This window comes from Podarcis erhardii (genome assembly GCF_964252035.2).
Source record: "Podarcis erhardii genome assembly, chromosome: 12".
NCBI classification, from domain to species: Eukaryota; Metazoa; Chordata; class Lepidosauria; order Squamata; family Lacertidae; genus Podarcis; species Podarcis erhardii.
The window spans coordinates 18,576,907-18,595,885 of NC_138513.1; the positions used below are offsets into that span (position 1 = coordinate 18,576,907).

General features: G+C 44.1%; 1 long non-coding RNA gene across 1 annotated transcript in view; it reads right to left on the reverse strand.

Moving 5' to 3' along the window:
• Window positions 1-18,979, reverse strand: part of LOC309326165 — a 60,881-nt gene that overhangs the window by 784 nt on the left and 41,118 nt on the right. The gene's annotated exons all lie outside the window — the stretch shown is intronic.

Below are 18,979 nucleotides of genomic sequence, written 5' to 3' on the forward strand. Positions count from 1 at the left end.
GCCTGATCCAGCAAGCTCATCTTATGGTATTAAGAGTAACAATGCTGCCTTTGATTAGATACCTCACTTGCATATAATATATTTTGTAAGTTATGTACAGTGGTACCTCAGGTTAAGTACTTAATTCGTTCCAGAGGTCTGTTCTTAACCTGAAACTGTTCTTAACCTGAAGCACCACTTTAGCTAATGGGGCCTCCTGCTGCTGCCGCATCGCCAGGGCCCGATTTCTGTTCTTATCCTGAAGCAAAGTTCTTAACCTGAAGCACTATTTCTGGGTTAGCGGAGTGTGTAACCTGAAGCGTATGTAACCTTAAGCGTATGTAACCCGAGGTACCACTGTATTTTATAAACACACACACATATGTATATATAAGCAGGTGGCTGATAGGAGTAGTGACGGGACTTTAAAACTGTTTATCTATGATTTGTAGAATGTACGCATTTTGTCTTTCATCATCGTGCATAGATGTGTATTTAAGCCCTGGGTCTGATTGCCTTGTTCACTCAGATTATGCTAATCAGAGAGCTATAGCAAATTAGGCCAATACAAGTATGTGAACATCAATATGCAGCACCGTTCAAAACAAATATTTCGCTATCAAATGTATTATTATTCTCTTTAAAATATCTGTTCAATTCCAAGGGTGAGTTAGGTAAATTTGACCAAATAAGGCCCACAGGGTTCCTAATTAAATTCAATAGAAATTAATACTCCTGAGCAAAATCCATTTGCTTGGAATGCAAATCTGCTTCCTGCGATTCCTACGAAGTCCGACCTTTCTCTTTTTTTTAGCCAGAATTCATCGGAACTCAGTTCTGGCACCTCTTGGGTGGGCGTCATTGCCTTTATAAGAGAACAAGGGAGGCGTTCATGTTGAGTTCCAGCACCTCTTTTTCTAGAAAAACAGCACAGTACCCGGTGCTATTTCTACAGTATAACACAATAGATAACCATAAATAATTATATAAATAAATAAATAAAATCAGTCCCCATCACTTTCCACAAGAGCAGTATTAAAATAGCTGTGTGTAGCAATTGTATACTGCATTAACACACTTTTCTTCCTTATTAATTGTTTTCTATTTTGTAATATAGGGACGCGGGTGGCGCTGTGGGTAAAACCTCAGCGCCTAGGACTTGCCGATCATCAGGTCGGCGGTTCGAATCCCCGCGGCGGGGTGCGCTCCCGTCGTTCGGTCCTAGCGCCTGCCAACCTAGCAGTTCGAAAGCATATCAAAGTGCAAGTAGATAAATAGGGACTGCTTACTAGCGGGAAGGTAAACGGCGTTTCCGTGTGCTGCGCTGGCTCGCCAGATGCAGCTTGTCACGCTGGCCACGTGACCCGGAAGTGTCTTCGGACAGCGCTGGCCCCCGGCCTCTTAAGCGAGATGAGCGCGCAACCCGAGAGTCGGACACGACTGGCCCGTACGGGCAGGGGTACCTTTACCTTTACCTTTATTTTGTAATATATGCAAGCTTTATTTTTAGCCCTTAACTGTGATTTGTGTTCAGCCCTTTTATTCATGAAAAGGGCAACATTCCTATGCTATAGCGCAGTGCCTGTAGGCCAAAGGTTTTAGAAACCCTGCTTCAGTCTGTTTTATATGCATGTGTGTGCATGTGTGCACATGTGTGACTAACCAAGGTCCTGTGTTAACAGGAGGGCCGGCACCAGCAGCAAGCCAGGCTGAGCACCTTCTCCGTCATAGTTCCCGGTTTATGGAATGTCCCCCTTATGAGGTGCATCAGTCTCCTTCATTATTAACTTTTAGGAGGAATTTTAAAACATCCTCATTTACCCTGTTATTTGATAGCTGAAAAACCTGCCCCTGGCAACCCTGATAGCTGAAAAACCTGCCCCTGGCAACCCTGAGATTATTAGTTTTGAGAGCAGATTATTGCTTTCAGAGTTTCTAAACTGTTTTTTAATTGCTTTTAGCGTTTTGCTTTTAATTTTTTAAAAGCAATTTTAATTGCATTGTTTTGGTGTTGACACGGTTGCTGCCCTGGGCTCCTTTGGAGGAAGAGCAGGATATAAATGTAATAATAAATGATTGATGAAGCTAAAGTAAAGATAAATGATAAATGAAAGATGGAGACTGAAGTGCACTACTGAGGAAAGGGGTCACCCCTGTGGGGGGGAGGTCCCACTCCCTTTCTTCAGATCCAATCAATGCTTAATTGGGAGGTGCTAAGTGCCTGAAGCCCTTCATGGATCACTGCCTTGTTGTGGCGAAGGAGCTGGAATAACTCCAAGAAACTCTGAGCTATGCTGTGCAGGGCCACCCAAGACGGACAAGTCATAGCCGAGAGTTTAGACTAAATGTGATCCGCCTGGAGAAGGAACTGGCAACCCACTCCAGTATTTTTGCCATGAAAACTCCATGGACATTAAGAAGGAGAATCTTTGAGAATAAATTTCCAAGGCATGCTCTGGTTCATGGGGTCACGGAGAGTCGGACATGACTAAGGCGACAAAACAACAACGAAGTACCTGAAACCACAGCCTCTGAGGTCCACAAGGTTAAATGCACAAAAGAGATGAAACAAATGAAAGCAGCAGAACACAAAGCAAAGGTAACTTCACTCTCTATTTGACTAGTTTATTGATGTCTTCAAGTGATTCCTAACTAAACCAAGAGCTCCAAATTCTTCATGTACTATACATCTTGGTATCACAAACAATTACCAAGTGTGTTGCTCGGAGCAAAGCATCTCTCCATTTTAAATATAACATTTAAAATGAAAGTGTGTTCAGTAGCAGTCACTTTTCTTCCTGTATGCCATACTTCAAGAAGATGCATCTTTTAATAAGTCTTTCAGTTTCACATAATATTTTCTGGCTTTTAGCAACTAAAATCTTAAGTTTACTCTTTCTTTCTTTCTTTTTCTGTAGTAGCTAAAGCAATTTCTGCACTGCCTCCACTAATTACTGCCAAGGAGATTAGCTGCATTAGTTTTGCATGTAATTATTTGCTAATCAAAATGATTAGCACATTTTGCTAATCAATCACTCGAAGCACACTACAGCTTAACAGAATGGAAGGGAGGGAGATCAACAACATACCCAGAATTCCTGGAGTCCACAGTGGAAGCAAAATTCATATAAAGTACTTCAACTGGAGATGAAATCACCAGTGCCATCAGTGCCTCTGTTTTCTGGCCAGGAGCGAATAGTGACAGCAATACCATTGTGTTGGTTAATGGGTTCCAATTCCATTTTCGATTAGTGGGTGTATCTACGATCAGTAGAAGTATCTGGTTGGTTGTAAAGGGGAAAGCTGGAATGCCACATTTATTTTGTATAGGTGGTAAAGCAGTGGTTCTGAACCTTTTCATGGTCACAGACCCTATTGAGAATCTAATGAAAGCTATGGGTGCCCTCCCCAGAAAAAAAAGCATATGAACACATATGCACACCGTTTTGCATAGTGTCGCACACCAAGTGGTGCAAGATTCCAGGGGTTCCAAGCCCTTACCCACGGTTTGTGTTTCTCTTTTTGGGAAGGAAGCACAGAAAAGACTGTGGTGTCTTTAGTATATATGGTTTATTTACACATATATCCAACCTGAGCCTTCAATGGAGGGGTTCAAAGCATCAACACCTCAAGAGGGCCTTGCTTCTTCCATAGCTGCAGCCTTGGATTCAAACAGACATTAAACATTGCTCTCTGGCATTGCTCTCCCTCCCTCTCTCCAACTTGCTGCTTTCCTTCTAGGTCACATGTGGGGAGGCGAACTGGAAGGTAAAGTTCTTTTGTGCACCTGCAAACTTCACGGTTGTCCCATGTCTGATGATGTCTCCCTCTGGTGCCTGAGTGGTGCCTTTTTGGCTACTCCTGCACACAGTGAACTGTGATTGCTATTTGTACCATTTTTCATATTCTATGCATTTTTTAAGAGGCATGAGAAAGGTATGGGAAAGCAAAAAAGGAGAACATAGTGTTTCCCAAGCAAAATCATGTTAGCCACAAACTGAGTATATATGTCTTGTTTTTTACAGTTTATATAAAATTATATGCATTGGCATTCACATGTACAGTGGTACCTTGGGTTAAGTACTTAATTCCTTCCGGAGGTCTGTTCTTAACCTGAAACTGTTCTTAACTGTTCTTAAAGAACCACTTTAGCTAATAGGGCCTCCTGCTGCTGCCACGCTGCCAGAGCACAATTTCTGTTCTCATCCTGAAGCAAAGTTCTTAACCTGAAGCAGTATTTCTGGGTTAGCAGAGGCTGTAACCTGAAGCGTATGTAACCCGAGGTACCACTGTATATATTTATATGGGTTAAAACTAAATTATTCCACATAATGCATTCACTGACACCTTAAATTAATTAAAGGGGCGATTCTTAGCTATTTCCCTTTTACATAGCACAAGAAATGCGAATGAAGTATTTCAAACACCAATAAAGTGCTAGTTATGTGAGGTAATTGTAAAGATTACAGGTGCCCACTTTACATACATACAATTAACATTTACTTCAAAGGAAATCCCGGCACTTTTATCTCCCAGCAAATTGGCAGTGAGTAGATAAGAAGGAGACTCCTGTGCTATTATCAAATTAATAAGCATTGCAAACTAGGCATATCAAGAAATGGCATGTTTTGCTAAATGCATACATTAACTTCTGCTGGTGACCTGCATGTTTAATAACTCAATTGTGAATAATTATTAGCTGCACTAGATGCTTGGCTGTATCATAGTATTAGCAGTTTAGAATTTACAACTAGGAACTGGCAAACATTTTTGCCGAGGTCCTCAACAAGATTAAGATATGCGCACATACTCCCCTCTCCCTAATGTTTTGTTATGGTTATTGACCACACAGAGAAATTAGAAGCAGCTCCTTCTAAGTAGCTCAGACTAAGAAACCAGACATGAATCAACAGCTTGATATTATCAGTTAAAACCCTTTGGACAATTGTTCTATAACTTACTTGCTGAGCATGTAGCTGTAATACCCACTCTGACCACTAGAGGTGGTAGTGCTATTGTGCAGCTAAAACAAACCAAAGGCTCGTTTCTCCAATAAGGTGGCACAGGGTATATGGGCTGGCTGGCTGCAGAGGAGTTGTGGGAGACATCACCTGGAAAACTCCCAAGGGGAAAAGACTCATATCCAGGGGATTGGTGGTGGAAGAAGGACGAGGGGTCAGAGGCTGAAGAGGCAACAGGGTTTAGTGAGCAGTAAGGGGCTGGGGCAGACAGCAGTCCAGAATCAGAGGCAGAAGAAAAGAGGGGTCAAGAGACAGAGCAGAGTCAGTGTGATGGCCTGGGATTCCGATTCAGAGGCTGAACCAGAGGAATCCCAGCCTGCACAGGAGTCCCCGCCTCCAGGGCCGGCTGAACTGGGGCAAGGCCTAGATTCTGAGGAGCCTGCACCTGTGTCAGATCCTCAGGAGCAGGCACCAGGTGAAACCCTTCTGGCCCCAGAGGTGTTTGAGGACTCAGTGGCTACAGGTGAGCCTCCTCCGGGGCCCAGTAACCCTTCGGCCTCTCCTGAACTACAGAGGCTTAGGGCAGAGAGGCGAAGTGAACTGGTTGCTCCCAGGAGGAGTGCTCGCCTTAAGGCCAGAGGAGGCGGGGCTCCTGGGGACCGGAACCGCCCCTGGCCTTAGAAGAAGATAAAGGTCAGTCAGCCCGGTCCCAGGTTGCGGGAGCAACGTCGTTGTTGGCTTCAGATCTTCCAGTGTTCCTGTTCCCTGCCCGGCCTCCTGCTCCTGACCTTCCAGCGTTCCTGTTCCCTGTCCGGCCTCCTGCTTCTGACCTTCCAGCGTTCCTGTTCCCGCCCGGCTCCCAGTTTCAGACCTCGCCTCTCATCTTGTGAACTCTGACTACGATCACGGTACCTTCCCCCCGGGGCCAGCACAGTCAGACTGCAGAAGAATCCAGGGAGTCTCCCCCTCCTGCTGCAACCAGCTCCCCTTCCCCTGGTCTCCCAGAACATGCAGAGAAGGGAAGAGGGCAAAACAACGAGAGACAAGATGACAGAGCCTTAGGCTGCTGGCAAAGCAACCAAGGGAGGAGCCTTAGAGTGCGGTGGGAAGGCAGGGACCTTCAGTCCTTGCAACTTCCTCATTGGGGCAAGACCTCCTGGAAAGAGTTGCTGTGATCACTAGACCTGCACTGTTTTGGTTTCCTTGAATGCAGAGTTAACTTCACTAACACCAGTGGTTTTTTTTGTCGCTGACCTTCTCCTGACTCTGGCTCCTGACAGGCAACTGGGTCCTCTTTCTTTTATCTCCACTGTTAAGACCTCTGTTGCATTCCATCTTTTCTGCTCTTTCAACTTTATCATGGACTCACATAAAATTTGGATTGGACCTCAAGGCTCTCTTACTCCATGCCCCTGCTGATGTAGAAAACAAAGCAGAACTCCCATCACATCTTGCTGTGATTCCTGGTAACCCAGTTGGACATGTTTGAATCCCTTGTCTTCTCTTACAATACTGTTTCTGCCTGTTGCATCCATATACATTTGTATAAATGAGGGTCAAATTGCTACAAATTCCTGCCACTTGCCTTTTCCGCACCTCCCATTCCATACATATGCACATGTCATATAATATGTTATAGAAATAGCTACAGTCTCAACACCCCAGTCTTCCTGTATCTCCATCACTGCCCACGTCAGCTGGAACATCCCACTTTGTACTAAAGCAAGCGCTAAAAATTAGATTTGTGCTGGTTTAGAGGTAAAACAACTTCAGCTGCCGTTGCAAGCCATTCAGTTTTTGTTTTGCAGAGCACAGTAGGCTTCTATTGATGCAGGTTTTATGTTCATTTAATGAACACCATATGCCACAAAACCTCAGATTGAAATTGAAGAAGATTTTTATGCTAAGGGCTTGCAAACTTTTTATATTTATGAACCTCTAAAAAAAATAAGAAGTTCAGGCTCACACTCCATGTTTGCAGAATACTTCTGCTCATTAAAGATTATCATAGAGAGTTATCACTGCAGGTTTTAAGTTACTGTCATTTATCATCTATAAAGCAATGTCGATTGGTAAGGGCTTCTTAAATCCTTATTTTGCTTTACGCACATATAAAACACCCTCTGGGGTAAGTCAATACTTCCATTTTATAGATAAATGCGAGAGGGAATGACTTTGCCACGGGTTCCAGTGAAGCCATGATAGAGAAAAGACTGGAATCCATGTGGCAAGGCATAAGGAGCTGTGAATCTGGCGGGCTACTGAATGGACCTCCTCAGTAGAATCAGATGGCCACAGACCTCATAATCAACAGCCAGCTGTAAACAGCTGTAAACATCCTGGCTCTGGGATTGTAGCACTGGAGAACCTACATATGCCACCCCCCAAGAGACAAACAAAGATAAATGATTGCTGGTTAATGTGCCTTATGCATACTACTGGTCTGATCCAGACTTAGTCATACAAAAAGTTCATCCACACTGTTGTTTAATGTGGATTACAGTGGTGCCCCGCAAGACGAAAAACCCGCTAGACGAAAGGGTTTTCCGTTTTGGAGGTGCTTCGCAAGACGAATTTCCCTATGGGCTTGCTTTTCTAAGCCGCTAAGCCGCTTATCCGCTAAGCCGCTAAAAGCGCTAATCCACTAATGGGCTTGCTTCGCAAGACGAAAAAACCGCTAGATGAAGAGACTCGCGGAACGGATTCTTTTCGTCTTGCGAGGCACCACTGTGTAAGTTCCCTGTACCTCCATTAATTCTCCATTGTCCATATGACATTCTCCTCCAAATCACAACTTCCCACCCTTCTCAGTGTTAGGTTTCTGTGTGTTGCCACTGTGCAGTGCTCTTGGAGTCACAAGACTCTGTTTTGCATTCCAGATACATTCCAGGCTCTTGGAAGTCTCACGGAAGATGGGAGGCGGATGTGAGGTTACTGGTTTCCTGTTCCTTTGTTTTTCAGTTGCTCTTTGCTTTCACAGAGAGAGCATGTATATTTCTTTTCTGTCTGCGTAACTAGAAATAAAACTCTTTGCGATGTAGCTCATATTATCTCGGCTCCTTCCCTGCTTGCTGAATACTCTGCGTAATGGGGAAACGTGCTTGGAGTCTCATCAGAGGCTCAGGTCGTTATTCATGTTGGAGGACTCGACTGGAAGAGTCACATGGTCGAACGCAAGTCCGACACTCGGTCTGGATTATTTCATATCAGAGATACTTCCCAAAAGGGGAGAGTATGAGAAAATCCAGACCAAGGGAGGGGAGAGGGTGGGAAGGCAGTGACTTGGAGGAGAACACCATGTGGACAATGGAGAATTAATGGAAGTACAGGAAGCTTATCACCAATGTTAAACAACAGTATATCTGAGCCCTTGGGGTACACCCAGTGACTGTCTTGATTGCAATGCGTCTACTCCAAATATGACTAAGTCTGGATCCAACGCTGTATTTAATAGCACTGGGCAATGTATTAATGTGTACCAGCAAATTAAATCTCAGAAAATATTCCAAATATACAGTGCAGGTGCTACTCTATGATCAAGAGCAATAATAATGGGTCACCATGAATAGCATTATATGAAGTCATCTTGAGGTTAATTGAATAAGTTATTTTCATATAGAGGAAACAACTCAGGACCGTAGGTGGTTCTGCAAAACAGAAAGAGGAAGTTCATATATATATATTCATATATATGTGTGTGTGTGTGTGTGTGTGTATTTTAGTTTTTTACATTTCAAAATAAACATTTTACAAACTTTAAAATATCCAATGACTTCCCTTTTTCTCCTTCCATGGTTCATATTACATATAATACATTCCTGCATATTTTACTCTAACCATTCAAATCAATTTTCCACTTTTACATCAATCAAATATTGTTAACTCTGTTGAGTTTATCTTAACACTGCCAGCGTTTTCAGCTGTGTACAATTATTTTCCATATACGGTATTCAATAAATATTTTCCACTCTTCTTTAAATATACGGTCTTGTTGCTTTCTTATTCTGTGTGTTAAGCCTGCAAGTGCTGCATATTCTAACATCTTAACCTGCCAATCATCTTTACATGGGACCTTGCTCGATTTTTGGGCTAACAGAACACGGGCCGCTGTTGTTGCATACATAAATAAACTTTTCTGACACCTGGGGATTTCTGTCTGCGTTAGTCCCAACAAAAAAGACTCTGGTTGTTGCTTTTTTGAAAGGTAAATTTAAACATGTTTTTCAACTCATTATAAATCATTTCCCAACATTCTTTTACCTTTCTACATATCCACCACATATGAAAGAAGTTCCTCCCATTTCTTTACATTTCCAACACGTATCTGATTCTGCTTTATACATCTTAACTAACCTACTCAGAGTTAAATACCATCCATGAATCATTTTCAAATAGTTCTCTTTCAGAAAATAACACGTGGTAAATTTCAAGTCACTTTTTCAGAGTTTTTTCCAGAGGTTTAGGTATATATTGTGTCCTATATCTATTGCCCAGTGTGTCATTGATGCTTTAACTGTTATTTTGTAACAGTTATTTCTCGCATTGTGAGCTTTGGTCCAAAACTCCATTTTTATTTTTATTTTGTCTACCATAAGCATATCACATATCTGGTGGTATTGTAACCAGTTCGTAACTTGGCTCCTTAAGTTCTTCATAGGTTCATAAAACTCTTATAAATTTTTGCTTTCCCATACCAAAGACATGCATGCCAGCCGAATTTTAAGTCATGACCTTCCAAATCTAAAATGTCTGCACTGTCCAATACAATCCATTCCTTTAACCAACACAAACAAGCTGCCTGCAATTGCAGGTCTGGCAAGGCAAAGCCTCTTCCTTTTGTATCTATCAACATTTTAAATTTAATTATTGGCTTTTCCCCTGCCAGATAAATTTAGAAATATATTCTTTCCATTCTTTGAAGTAGTTTAATAATAATAATAATAATAAATTTTATTTATATCCCGCCCTCCCCAGCCGAAGCCGGGCTCAGGGCGGCTAACAACAATCAACAATCAAACCATCAGATATTCACACATTCTAAAAATATTACATTATAAAAATCAATTAAAATCAAATTAATGGCAACTAATTAAGCAAGATTCTAAGCAGGTTGCCAGAGGAGGGAGTCAGGCTGCGCCCTGACCAAAGGCCTGGTGGAACAACTCTGTCTTGCAGGCCCTGCGGAAGGATGTCAGGTCCCGCAGGGCCCTAGTCTCTTGTGACAGAGCGTTCCACCAGATTGGAGCCGCAGCCGAGAAGGCCCTGGCTCTAGTTGAGGCCAGCCTAACCTCTCTGAGGCCTGGGACCTTGAGGATGTTATTATTTGCAGACCGTAGGTTTCTCTGTGGGGCATACCAGGAGAGGCGGTCCCGTAGGTACGAGGGTCCTAGGCCGTATAGGGCTTTAAAGGTTAAAACCAGCACCTTAAACCTGATCCTGTACTCCACCGGGAGCCAGTGCAGCTGGTATAGTACCGGTTGAATGTGATCTCGCAGCGAAGACCCCATAAGGAGTCTCGCCGCGGCATTCTGCACCCGCTGGAGTTTCTGGGTCAGTCTTAAGGGCAGCCCCACGTAGAGCGAGTTACAATAATCCAGTCTGGAGGTGACCGTCGCATGGATCACAGTGGCTAGGTCAGGGCGAGAGAGATAAGGGGCCAACTGCTTAGCTTGGCGGAGATGAAAAAATGCCGCCTTTGTTATAGCTGTAATCTGCGCCTCCATAGAGAGGGAGGTATCGAAGATTACACCCAAACTCTTAACGGACGGTGCTGGCACTAATTGCACCCCCGCAAGAGATGGGAGTTGCCCCCTCAATCCCATATCATCCCGCCCCAGCCCCGCCCCTACCCGAGGACCTCTGTCTTCGAAGGATTTAACTTCAACCGGCTCCCACGTAACCATCCAGCCACAGCTTCCAGGCATCTCGCCAGTGTATCGGGGGCCGAGTCAGGATGGCCATCCATCAACAGATAGAGTTGGGTGTCATCGGCATACTGATGGCAACCCAGCCCAAAACTCCGGACAAGCTGGGCGAGGGGGCGCATAAAGATGTTAAAAAGCATCGGGGAGAGAATCGCACCCTGAGGCACTCCACACACCAAGGAGTGGCGCGATGACAATTCCCCCCCAAGCGCCACCCTCTGTCCCCGACCAGAGAGAAACGAGCGCAGCCATTGAAGGACTGTGCCCTGGATTCCCACGTCGGCAAGGCGGTGGTCCAGGAGTTCGTGATCGACCATGTCGAAGGCTGCTGACAGATCTAGAAGAATCAGCAGCCCCGACCCGCCTCGATCCAGCTGCCTACAGAGATCATCTGTTAGGGCGACCAGAGCCGTCTCGGTCCCATGACCAGCACGGAAGCCGGACTGGAATGGATCCAGAGCAGATGTTTCATCCAGAAACCTACCAAGCTGTTCAGCAACCGCTCTCTCAATCACCTTACCCAGGAATGGAAGATTCGAGACCGGGCGGTAATTGGATAGATCTAAGGGATCTAATGATGTTTTCTTTAAGAGCGGACGCACCACTGCCTCCTTCAGTTCCCCTGGGAATATCCCGGTGCCAAGGGACAAATTGATGATATCCCCCAGGGGGGCCCGCACCTCGTCTGGACACGCTCTAATCAGCCATGACGGGCACGGGTCAAGAGGACAGGTGGTGGGCTTTCCAGCTTGGAGGAGTCTGTCCACATCGGCTGGAGATATCCGGTCAAAATGGTCCAATACTGGACCCGAGGACAGTCGAGGGGCCTCCAGTTCCTTTATTGTATCCAAATTGGCAGGGAGGTCATGGCGGAGCAACAGGACCTTCTCCGCAAAAAAGCTCGCAAATGCCTCACAGCTGTGTGTCAGATTGTTATTTAAATTTGGCTGTCCATCAAGGGACGTTAAAGACCGAATTATACTAAATAATTGCGCCGGGCGAGAGCTAGCGGATGCAATGGAGGCCGAGAAGTAAGACTTCTTAGCGGCCTTCACAGCCATCTCATAGGTTTTCATAAAAACCCTATAAGATGTTCTTGAGGCTCCGTCACGGGCACCCCGCCATACTCGCTCTAGCCGTCTGAGGTCCCGCTTCATTTTCCGAAGCTCCTCGGTAAACCAGGGAGCCCGGTTTCTGCAGGGTCGCAGAGGGCGCTTAGGTGCGATCTCATCGATGGCTGCCAGGAGCTGGGTATTCCAGCCCTCAACAAGCTCAGTCAATGAGTCACCAGGAAGAGCAAGGTCCCGCAAGGCTTGACGGAATCTATCAGGGTCCATCAGCCTCTGCGGGCGAGCCCAAATCGGCTCGCCACCTAAGCAGGCATTATTTACAATCAGAACAGAAAGAGGAAGCTCTTAAAACTGGATCTTGTTGTGCATCTCAAGCTACAGACCTTCTTGGAGGTGATACAGAGCAGCAGCCGCTGCCGAATGATTAGACAGTGAAGGTTAAAAAGGACCATAAAAGATAATTGCTGAAGCCCAGCCAAGCAGTGATTAAGACAAAAGTATGGAGTTCAGCCAAGCTGGAGAGCAGATAAGGGTGACTCCTGGTCAGGATTTTGCCATTGTCGTGGTACAGAGATAATGGAGTCAGATGGTCCCAGATTCTGCTTAGAGGGAAGGGGATACCCTTGAGAGGTATTGCAAGACAACTTCAGCACAGGCCTGCACAACTTGTCACCCAGCAAGCAAAATGCAGCCCACCAACTCAGTGTACGTATGTTTATACTAAATCTGTTTTTGAAACCTTCCTAGGATGGCAAAAACACATCAGCTCTCATGTACTTGCAGGCTGAAATTAATGGCTGATGGACTCTGTTTGGCTTGGTAGGTCTTGAGTTGTGAAACCCTCACAGGGAGTCAGTAGCTCAGGACTGATTAATGTCACTGTTTTTCTTTCCACTGAGAGCTTTATAATGTAATTCAACATTATGAGTGGCTCAGAGTGTCCTCTGAACATAACCTACAGCGGTCCACCTTGCTTTTTGAAATGCACAGCTCATGCTGGCCTGTGACTCAACTATGCATTTATCCATGGACAAGTCTCTATTTGCATCCCCCAGCTATCATTTGCTGACTTGAAAAGTTCACCGTAATGTAGGGAAATTTTCATTTCCCACCACCACTAGGTGGAAATGTTGAGACATGTTTTGACAGATAACCTGGGAAAACCTTCAAGTGGTCATTTCCCTTAATCTGAACTGCTCTCCATTTATGCACATAATCTAATTTGGCTCCGAAAAGATGCTGCTATTTGACGACTTCCAACAAATACAGCAACTAGCTACCTGGGACTACCAGTTATGCAGAACATCAGTTCACCTGTCCTTGAACAATGCTGCCTCCCAGTCTGTTCCCACGTGCAAATTAGAGTGCTGGTGCCACGGATGGCCCCCTACACTTTCTACCCGAGGTTAACGACAAAATGGCATCCCTCTCTCAATTCCATGTACCAAAGCCAACCTGACTGACAACTGAATCTTTCTTCAACATAGGTGATGAGGTAACGTCTTCCACTGCACCTGAGCACAGCAGGCTCATTTAGGGACTCAGGCCAGGTCATATAATGCAGATAGTTCTGCCCTCCCAACCGACACACATACACATACGCCTTGGGATCACACTGGCCTGGGTTGCTGCTCAACCCTAAAATCCTAAAAGCCGTAGAAGCTTTCCTGAACGATGCATTCATCACCAGAGTCTCTCTTCTAGATCCATCCATCCTGTCTGATATGAGCTATGTGATGATCAGAGGGAGGGCCTTTTTTGGTCAAGGAGCCAATTTATAGAAAGTCCTCCCCATACAGTATTAGATTTGTGACTGCGTTTTGCTAAGTATATTTTCTCCATTGACCATTTTTTGAAATAATGCATAGGAGGTAGCCACATTTTAGCTTCCTGCTTTTGCTGTAGGCTGCAGAGTAAGCCCGGCTGAACTGTGTAGACCTTATTTCTGAATAGACATGCATAGCATTATATTGTTTGCTATACTTTCCACAGGGGGCCAGCACACCACTTAGCCTTGCCTTATCAATGGTGGAGGGGAAATGCCAAGAAATTGATGCACAGCCTTACCCACCACCTCCCTCTCCCCTGGCAACATAGGCCACATTCACACCAGACATTTAAACTACAGTGACACCATTTAAACACACATGGCTTCCCCCAAAGAATGCTGGGAGCCATAGTTTGTTAAGGGTGCTGAGAGATTTTAAGAGACCCTTATTCCCCTCCCAGAGCTACAATTCCCAAAATTCCCTATAAAGCAGGACGCCACTCTGGAATTGTTGCTCTGGAAAGAGAATAAGGGTCTCCTAACAACTTTCAGGACCCCTAACTTAGGAGCCAACTCCTAGAGGCCAAGGTCCCTTCAGCTCCCCCCAACATTTTTTTGAGGAGGCCAGGGCCCCCAAAGTTGGTGGGCATAGCCATTCAAATGGTGTGTGTGTGCCATGTCATGTGATTGATTATGGGGGGTGGGGCTTACCTGTGCCCCCTCCCCACCAATGTTTCATTCAAGTTGGCTCCCCTGACCCCTAATGAACTGCACAGTTCCCTGAACTCTTTGGGGGAATCTATGAGTGTATCAAATGGTATCAAAGTGCTTTAAATGCAGTGCTTTTTTCTGGGGGTACGCACAGTGAATCTTTGTACTTTTGTCCATTTACTGTATTTACTTTTCCCAATTTGAACTATAAGATGATGATTTCTTGATTCAAAATAAGAGTACCCCTAAACATTTTTTAAAGAAAAAAGCACTGTTTAAATGTATGGTGACTTCTACATTCTTTGAGCAAGTAAATGTTCATTGTTCTTTTCCCACCTCTGAAGAATAACCCAACCTACCAAGATCCCTCACATGAACTACTGTGGAATGAGTGGTTGGATCCAGCATTATGTAGTATAATTGCATGAAGCATATTTAAAAAAAAACAAAAAACCTGCACCTTGTTTAATCCATTCACATTACTGTTAGGTGGCACAAAATCAAATGGACAAAAAGTGTTATTGCTTGGCATCCAACCCAAATCAAGTTAAATATTTTGATAAATTTGTACAGAGTTGTATTTCATGTGTGTTTTCCACATTTGTTGTTTAATATTATTATGTACTGTCAACTCCCTGGAACATTTCATTCTAACTGATGGCTTCTTTAAGACAGATCTTAGATATGCAGAGGGCCTTGGATATTACAAATGCCTAGGTGATTTGTATTGCTTTTATGAAAGAAATATAATTATTGCTATCCAGGAGAAATAACCAATGGACAAAAAATGGAACTTTGATTTCACCCGAACAGAACAGTTAGTGCTGTGTTATATTTCAGTTTGCTTTAGCAAATAATTTTTGCAGGTAACACTGCCCCCACCCACCCCAACCCCAGAGCAGCTAAATTTATTTATGACTATCACCCATTTATGGCTTCAGGTCTAACTTTCCATTAGAGCAGGAACTGATCTTACACAACAACAGACCCATCTTTACCTAAGCTTACTGACAGACTATATTCCTTGGGAGATACCTACAGTCAATCATAGTAATTACCCCTCAGCCTTTTTCATTATGTAGGATCTATCATCTATCTATCTATCTATCTATCTATCTATCTATCTATCTATCTATCATCTATCTATCTATCTATCTATCATCTATCTATCTATCTATCTATCTATCTATCTATCTATCTATCTATCATCTATCTATCTATCTATCATCTATCTATCTATCTATCTATCTATCTATCTATCTATCTATCTATCATCTATCTATCATCATCTTCTTCCAACAATCTCAAGGTGATTCTGCCCGTCCCCATTTCATTCACACTACAACCCTGTGTGGTAGGTTAGGTTCTGAGATTCCAGCCTTCTCTGGTACAGGGAATGAATCTGTTGAAGACCTACGCACAATTCTAAGGGAGTGAAGGCACTGAATTCAGTAAGACTTCCTTCCAAATAAACATGGATAGTGTTAAGCTGAAAGCCTTGCAGTGCCGATGCACCATAAGGGTTTATCTGTGTCAATGTTTCTTTGCACAAATCAACATATGTCCATTACATCTTTCCCCCGCATATCTTGCATTGAGGTTGCCCTGTTGCTGTGCTAGATACTGCACTACATTGTTAGACCACCACTGATGTATTGAATTTGGTGGGGCGAGAACGATGCAGGATGTTGTGAGAGAGGAATATGAAAATACAAAGCCAGCTGTTAAATAAAAGACAGAACGGAGGGGAGGGGAGAGAGAGAGAAATGGAATGAGGGGAGGAAAAGGATATGAAATAGAATGATCAAATCTGATTTGCTCATTTTCTTTTGGCCACATGAGGCTATATTCACTCAAAGAGAACAAGTATTTGATTATCTCCAGTCTATTCCTTTAGTGCCACCTTCAGGTTTTTTTGCTCTTCTCCTGCTACAGTTCTTCTGATTCTCTGAATAATGGCTTGTGCCAGGAGCAGGAAACCTTTTTCAGCCAGAGGGCTGCATTCCCTTCCAGGCAACCTGTGGTTTTTTGGGGGGGGGCGGGGGTGGAGAACCACATGCACCAGTGGTGAGTGGGGTCAGAAGCAACAGTGGGTGGAGTAAATGATTCCGCATGAAAATAGGGACATTCTATTCCCTCTAGAATAGAATGCCCCTATTTTAACAAGGAATGTTGGAGGGTATTCTAATTAGTATTCTAATTTTACCTTTGTGCAATAGGCTTTTTTCTACACACACAAATCCAGGCATGCAAAAGGCATTACCAGAGTTCAGAGACACATTCTGGTAAGCAAAAACATTCAAGAAAGTAGCAAAGCAGATTTAGTGAAGGTCCCACTGCCAAAATGCTCACAGGGGGTTGGGCAGATCAGCATCTGGCCCACTGGCCACATTTTGTACTTCATACCTGTCTCATTCTAATAATCCACCTATAACTTCTAATACACTTTATCCTTTACAGTACTACTACTTCATGCATAGAACAAACATCTCTTTAAATATATGTTACTCCCACATGTACTTCATTTGTTGATCTTATTTGAATTTACCTGAACTCTCCCCCATTTTACTATAAAGATGGCTCTGGGAATTCCTGACCCATGGAAAAAACAGAGGCACAGACACAAACATTTTTCTCAATTCCAGCTACTTTTTAAAAATCTGCACCAACACTTTGCCTAATGGCAATGTAAAGAAACAATAGAGTGAAGTTAGTGCTATGGGTAAAAGTAGTGAGAGGGGGAACCCACACTTTTGCTCAACAAAATCTATGCAGGAGAAGAACAGATCAAGACAACTAGTTACATAATGCTGTTCTATATCATTAAGAGGAGGCAGAAGAATGAATGTCCTGCTTTGATTAACTTTGTTAACTAAGTGTTGGGCTCAAGGTTTGTTTAATTTTGCCTCTCTCTGGTGGAGAGGAGAACTGCATGTAACCCATGTAATCTGTGCACCAACGTAAGAGATTAAACAGAAAGCCACAACACTTCCTTGCTTGAGTGTCAGAACCAGTTCTTACATAACAGCCATTGCTCGCCCAAGAAAGGAATGTTAAGCATTTGATGAAGCAAAGCCTGTTGAGATTTGTAAATAAGACATGTGTGCCAAAGCCTCATGCAGGAAAAATACTAGAATAAGCAGGTAGTCAAGAATAGGAACACAGTGTACAAGAATATCTATCTACTTTGCTTTTGCTATGTTTCATTTTGGTTTTTTGATGTCCTCTAATCTGGATTAATGAGGGTATGCACAGGAAGGAGATAGCTGGCTGGTGAAAGACCCTGAGAGACTTCAAAGAAGTGTGACTAGCCCAAGGTGACCCAGCAGCTGCATGTGGAGGAGTGGAGACGCGAACCCGGTTCACCAGATTACGAGACTACCGCTCTTAACCACTACACCACACTGGCAAGGAAGGGATGATCTCCCAGGGTGGGGAGAAGAAAGAGACACTCCCAGGTGAGAGCTGGGAGGGTCCACCCACTTCTGTGCGAGGCAAGGGTTAAGATCTACCTTTAAACAGTGGCGTAGCGTGGGGGGTGCAGGGGGGCCCGGCCGCACCGGGCGCGACATCTGGGGGTTAGGGTTAGGGTGCGTAAATCCACGGGTTAGGGGGCGCAAATTACTTGCCTTGGCCCGGGTGCTGACAACCCATGCTACGCCACTGCCTTTAAAAGAGAGATTTGCATTTTGTTTCCCACCTTCTCTTTTCCTTTCCCTTTTTTTAAAAAAAAAGTTTGTTTTTTATTGTATTCTACAATGAAAAGTTTCAATGAAGAAGAAGAGGAGGAGGAGGAGGAGCACAATGTTAATGTTTTACTGCAATTCTGGAAGAACATTCTTCATGTACCCAAACATGACTTTGCCTGCCAATCATATTTCACACACCGCCTTAGAGAAACAGCTTACACACCCTCACATTCCATTCACAACAGGAGGCTAAAGAACAGAATTCTGGCGCGATGTGTTACTGCAGCCTTGACCGCAAGCTGATGAAAGGTGAAAGTGGAGTTACTAATCAACCAAATCCTGTGAAGCAAGTTACACTTGTACAAAAGGTGGCAGGGGGAGGATGGTGCACAATAACAAATCCCCATCTGACATCAGCCCAACCTCTAGAGATCATCAGATCAGTGGGTATGTTCCCCAGACAAGATGCTCCACTGATCTTCACTGCTGTTGCTCCTCACTGCTGTAATTGCATCCTTTTCCCTCTGAGAGGCAGCCCGTCTTCAGCTCTGTCCAAATCTATTGCAGAGTAGATTTGGGGGCTTGCAGGGGACTGCAGGGGGAAGAGGGGACAGTAAAGTCCCATTGTCCAAGTAGAATTCCATTCACACTTGGACACCAGATTTCATCCAATATAAATACCGTATTTTTCGCTCTATAAGACGCACCAGACCATAAGACGCACCTAGTTTTTGGAGGAGGAAAACGAGAAAAAAAATATTCTAAATCTCAGAAGCCAGAACAACAAGAGGGATCACTGCGCAGCGAAAGCAGTGATCCCTCTTGCTGTTCTGGCTTCTGGGATAGCTGCGCAGCCTGTATTCGCTCCATAAGACAC